Source organism: Oratosquilla oratoria, chromosome 12 (assembly GCF_046742065.1).
Source record: "Oratosquilla oratoria isolate Oo_2021 chromosome 12, ASM4674206v1, whole genome shotgun sequence".
In the NCBI taxonomy this organism is placed as follows: Eukaryota; Metazoa; Arthropoda; class Malacostraca; order Stomatopoda; family Squillidae; genus Oratosquilla; species Oratosquilla oratoria.
In genome coordinates this window covers 19,085,969-19,091,997 of record NC_134788.1, presented here as the reverse complement: position 1 = coordinate 19,091,997, position 6,029 = coordinate 19,085,969, and the positions used below count along the sequence as shown (strand labels likewise).

Here is a 6,029-nt window from a genome sequence, read left to right as displayed (position 1 = left end):
TCAATGTCCCTGTTGCGGAAAGGACAAGGGGAAATATTTCATTTTTTTCTGTTGATTCTCACGCAAAATTCCTATATTACGGCAATATATTCAGGTCTTCTTTGACATTTTTTTATTATAATTATTTGGTCAACCTTGTGGGCGGCATGTCCAGACTAGAATTGCCGCCCCCTCCCTAAATGTGCCGCCCCCTCCAGGGCATATTCCCCCCCTCCCCCATGTGAGGGCCCTACGATTACGAATCATTTTAACGAGTTGGTGTGACAGAACTTGCCCTCAGAATGCTTAGGACATCAACGCAGTGTTGATTCTGTGAACAGCAAAGAATGAAATTGCGAGGACCCAGCCGCCGACCATTGCCAACCACGCGTGGGTGATTCAACGGGGTCGGCCCACACGCAAAGGATTGTCTATCATCGTGTATCTTCAACATCCCATGCGTCTGAGAGTGGTTCCCTATCAAAGGACGCCGCAAACTTAGTACAGCACTGCTGGGATGAATGGAAATGTGTTATGATAAGTATTGATATAGTTTTAGCTTTAGGTATTAGAGTGCGCAGGGTCAGTTAGGAAGGGTCGCCTCCAACCATGTGTATGTACATTACCTTTTGATTCATAAATCACTACGAATTTGCTAAGAACATTTGTGTTTGCGGGGAAAATTCCCAATTGATTATGTTGTTTCCACGTTTGAATTGTGGAGACTCCTTAAAATACAATAAATGTCAAGTGATGGATTAGACCTGTGATTTGCATCTCGTGATTGTCCCCTCCCCCCTTTTCTGTGAAACACTTTCCTTTAGTCTCTCGAAACGACGTGCTTGCTTGCTTGCAGTGGAAGGGGCAAGCACGGTCCCGACTTGTTCCCGGAGTCACCTTGTGGTCAGCAAATATATGCTCCATGTGTGTTGAACTGTTTTTTCTTTGTAGATGCTATTTTCTTACGAAAAACCTTCACTTTTGCCCATAATCGAACGCGCAAGTCGAATTCCCGCCATTTGTTTCACATTCATGACGATTTACACAATTTCTTTGTGATGATGTCATTAGAAATGGTTTTTCAATTTTAAATACTTTTTCTCTGAAGAGGAATTTCTCTTCTCTGTTCAGGTTACCATTTTACAATTTCATTTTATGTATATATATATATATACATATATATATATATATATATACATTTATATATATATATATATATACATATATATATATATATATACACACACACACATATATATATATATATATTATATTATACTATATGTGTGAAATTTAGTCCAAAACCTTTTCGTCTATTTGATGACGTCATCATTCCCTGATGTCGGCGAAAACGTTCGGATAATGTTTTTTTTATTTTCCAGTGGCAGGAGGAGGAGAGGGAGAGGGAGGGAGGTGACGGACCCAGACGACAACAATAGAAGCTATCGAGGCCATGATGCGAAGGCACGGACAAGAAAGAGGGGCAGCGACCCGTGTTAAGCAGTCAGGAAGAGGGGCAGCGACCCGTATAAGGCATATAGGAAGAGGGGCAGCGAACCGTGTTAGGCAGCCAGGAAGAGGGGCAGCGACCCGTATTAGGCAGTCAAGAAGAGGGGCAGCGACTTGTGTTAGGCAGTCAGGAAGAGGGGCAGCGACCCTTGTTAACCAGTCAGGAAGAGGGGCAGCGACCCTTGTTAACCAGTCAGGACGAGGGGACAGCGACCAATGTTCGGCAGTCAGAAAAAGGAGGCGACCCGTCCTTCTGGCTTCCGAAGACGGGTCGCCCCCCCCTTTCTGGCTGCCGAAGACGGGTCGCCGCCCCCTCTGTCTGCCTGCCGGTGACTGGTCGCTGCCCCCTCTTTCTGACTGACGAAAACGGGTCACCGCACCCTCTTTCTGGCTGCCGAGCACGGGTCTCCGTCCCCTCTGACTGGCTGGCGAAGATTGGTCGCCGCCCCCTATTTCTGGCTGCCAACGACGGTTCGTAGCCCCCTCCTTCTGGATACCGAAGACTGATCGCCGCCCCCTCTTTCTGGCTGCCGAGGACGGGTCGCCGCCCCCTCTTTCTGGCTGCCGACGACGGGTCGCCGTCATTTCTACCTGGGTGGTGAAGACGGATTGCCGCCCCCTCTTTCTGTCTGCCGACGACGGGTTGCCACCCCCTCTGTAAAGCTGTCGAAGACGGGTCACCGCCCCCTCTTTCTGGCAGCCGACAATGGGTCGCCGCCTCCTCTGTCTGGCTACCGAAGACGGGTCGCCGCCCCCTCTATATGGCTCATGACGACGGGGCACCGCCCCCTCTGTCTGGCTACCGACGACGGGTCACCAACCCCTCATTCTGGCTGCCGAAAACTGGTCGCCACCCCCTTTTTTGGATGCCGAGGATGGGTTGCCGCCTCCTTTGTCTGGCTACCGAAGACGGGTCGCCACCCTCTCTTTCTGGTTGCCGAATACTGGTCGACACCCCCTCTTTTTGGCTGCCGACGATGGGTCGCCGCCTCCTCTGTCTGGCTACCGAAGACGGGTCGCCACCCCCTCCTTCTGTCTGCCGACGACGGGTCGCCGCCCCCTCTGTCTTGCTGCCGAAGAAAGGTCACCGCCACCTCTGTCTGGCTGCCGAGGACCGGTCGCCGCCCGTTCGCTGGCTGCCGACGACAGGTCGCCATCCCCTCTGTCTGCCTGCCGAAGACGGGTCGCCCTACCCTCTGTCAAGCTGCAAAAGATGGGTCGCCGCCCCCTCCCTCTTGCTACCGACGACGGGAAGCCGCCCTCTCTGTCTGGCTGCCGAAGACGGGTCACCGCCCCCTCTGTCTGGCTCCCGAAGACGGGTCGCCCTCTCCTCTCTCTGGCTGCCGAAGACGGGTCGCCGCCCCCTCTGTCTGGCTGCCGACGACAGGTCGCCGCCCCCTCCACCTGGCTACCGACGACGGGTCCTAGTCTCCTCTTTCCTGCTGCCGAAGACGGGTCGCCGCCCCCTCTGTCTACCAGCCAAAGACTCGTCGCCACCCCCTCTGTCTGGTTGCCGAAAACGGATCACCGCCCCCTCTGTCTGACTGCCGAAAACGGGTCGCCCCCCACCCCTCTGGCTGCCCGACGACGGGTCGCCGCCCCCGCTGTCTGGCTGCCGAAGAACTGAATTTAAGGTGGGAGATCGACAAAAACACAATATTCATTGATTTTTATTTAATATATACCTTCTTGTGAGTATACACTCAATACAAACTAATTACACCTTATTTACACATTCTACCTTAGTTACACTTTCAGTAGTTTAGTGCTAGCACTTAATGTTTACAATGTGTTTGCACTGTTATGTGGGATTCCCTTTGATGTTGCTAATTTTGATAGTTTTCTGTTGCCAATCTTTTGTGCCACTATTTTTCTGTTTAATACTCTCATCCTGAAAAAAATTCTGCATTTAACGAAGGAACCTATGACATCCCAGGTAAAGGTACGAATTTGACCATGTATTTTGTCAAGTTTTTCATGGCACTTTTTTTTAGATTTTAGCTTGGAATCTCCATGGTAACAATTAAACAACCTTTCCATGGTTTTCAAATGGTCAAAAAATTCCTTGTTAGGTGTTTTTAGTTTTCCTTCCAATCTACTTAAGGTAGAAATACATGTATTATCATTATCCTTCACACTTGATCCTAGGAATTCATATTGGGGAAATTTGTTTACCATAAACCCACCAACATACCTTAGACCCTCAGTTTCCATGGCTACTTCGAAAGCTATGTCTTTTACATCAAATGAAGGGGGTTCATAGCAGTCTGGCTCATCATCCACAGCAAAAACCATTGCTGATAAGCAGAGTTCTTCATCCAAATTGTTGGGGTCAATTTTGGAAGTAGTAGCACATTGATTAACGTTAATTTTAGCAAGTGCTGCATCCAACATGTTTGTACTTGTACACTCTTTCACTGTGTTATACCTCATACCCATCAGAGTAATTTCTTTTCCAAGAAGAATCTTTTTAATTCTATGTTTGATCTGTACAGGAGATGGATTGTCATTAGCTCCTGCCATTTGTCTAAGATAGCCAAATAAATGTTCTAAGCCATCTTAATTTAGTCTGTACGTTAGCAGAAAGGTTACATTAAATCTTTCATTCAACATTTTGTATAACTTTGAGAGGGACATTGAAGAAATAATTAACCCTTATTGAAATTGATACAAGTGATTTTTCCCACCCACTCTCATTTCTTTAGCAGTTTTAATCATATCTTCCAAAATGCGATTTTGTTCTTCCGAATTCCACCCATAGGCATTTCTAGAGGATTTTTTGAGTCTATACGTACCCTTGCATTAAAGAGATCAAACCAACGATCTGCTAGCATAATGAATTTACTAGTCATTTCCCAATCATTACTCTTTAAAAGGCCTTGCTGACCAAAATAGTTAATTGTTTTACCTGTAGTTTCAGACAACAGTTGTGCAGCTAAGTGAACATTCATTCTTCGATGACCTTGTACATCAATGTGTTTGTCGCTGAGTCGGAACGTTGTTTTTAAGTCTTTTACACTCCTTTTGATTATCTCGCGTCCATTTTTACAATCCAATTTGAATCCAGAATCTAAAAGATTGTTTCTAATTAGTTTTATGACATGTAGAGCATCAGCAAAAACACAAATTTCCCTATCACTAGAAGCTGAATTTGTGAAGCTATGGTTATCAATGGTGACACTAAGTGTTTGTAAGAGTTTAAGATTTGTTGATCCCATATCCGATACTATAGCAACAACTAAAAAACCAGCTTCTTCCACCTTAACAATAATGTCATACAGTATGTCCTTAGTCATATTAGTGTCAAAGTCGTAGTACACTAGCTGTTTCCAAGGTTTGTCAGTCCCCTTAACATAGCACATTGCAGTCTCTTTTTAGGTTCATATATTACATCAGTGCCTTTTTCGTATGTCCAGTCTGATGCAACACTTGTCTCATCAAAGGACAGTACACAAAAGGCGCTCAATATCTGACTTTTTTTTTCAAAAGCTGAATTACTAGTAATAACACACCAGGTTGTAAGTCAAGCTTTGACACATGGCGGTTGAGCGTACTTACAGAAGGCAGAGGAAGATGCTTCTTTTCCTTTAGATATTTGTATGCTTTTGAACTGTAGCCATGCAGTACCAGCGATTCACTAATATCATTATCTGTATAAGTTGCTGGTTGTTTTCCATTTAACATTGCATCTATTTGTGTTTCTGTAAAGGATTTCCCAAGTCCCTTCTTAATGTGAGCCACAGCTATGTCATATGCAGTTTTGAATGTACTTTGTAAACGTTTTTTCTCTTTTTCCCATTGTTTCTGTTCCCTATGCAGATCATTTCTTTATTGTGTCACTTGCTTAAGCCTTCTATTGGCTTCAATCAAGTGACCAAGCAGAGGATCTAAACCTGAAACTGGGAGACTGGTCGGAGGTCTATTTTCTTGCAACACTAGTTGACCTGGTGGTGGTCATCTTGGCTTACCCTGGGATGGTGCATTTCCTGAAATAATTAGATGTGTTTTGTTTACCATTTCATGAACCCATCTCTGTGAGCTTGTACGTTCAAAAACATACAAGTTACATGAACACATTATATTGAGGCTAATCACGTTAATTCACGCACAATAATTCAATTAACACTGGTCAAAACATCAAGCTTTTATTACAGCAGTTAGATGGAAACTGCAAAATTAGTGTATCCTACTCACCATCAGTCTGTAAAGGCTTGAAACTTGAATCAGGCAGAGGTTTTAAATCTGGAACTGGGCGACTGGTCGGAGGTCTATTTTCTTGCAATACTAATGGACCCGTGTCTAATGGTAAATGTAACGATGGAACTGCACCAGGCTAGAATGCTATACAACTTGGAGGCACTGGTATTCCAAGGAGTTCGTATTTCATATTTCTCAAAATGTTTGCTGCATACACGTTGAGTCAGAGGGTTTATGTGGTCTTTTCTTCCACACAGCTGAATCCAGCGATTTTGGGTTTCTTTATCTTTTGGAAACCGAAAATAATAAACATTTGATTTCCCTTTCACTCGAAAATTAGCACA

General features: G+C 45.1%; 1 protein-coding gene across 1 annotated transcript in view; it reads right to left on the bottom strand.

Annotated features, from left to right (window-relative positions):
- The window catches only part of LOC143031052 (BTB/POZ domain-containing protein 6-like), a 246,509-nt gene that overhangs the window by 61,197 nt on the left and 179,283 nt on the right, over positions 1-6,029 (bottom strand). The window lies entirely within an intron of this gene.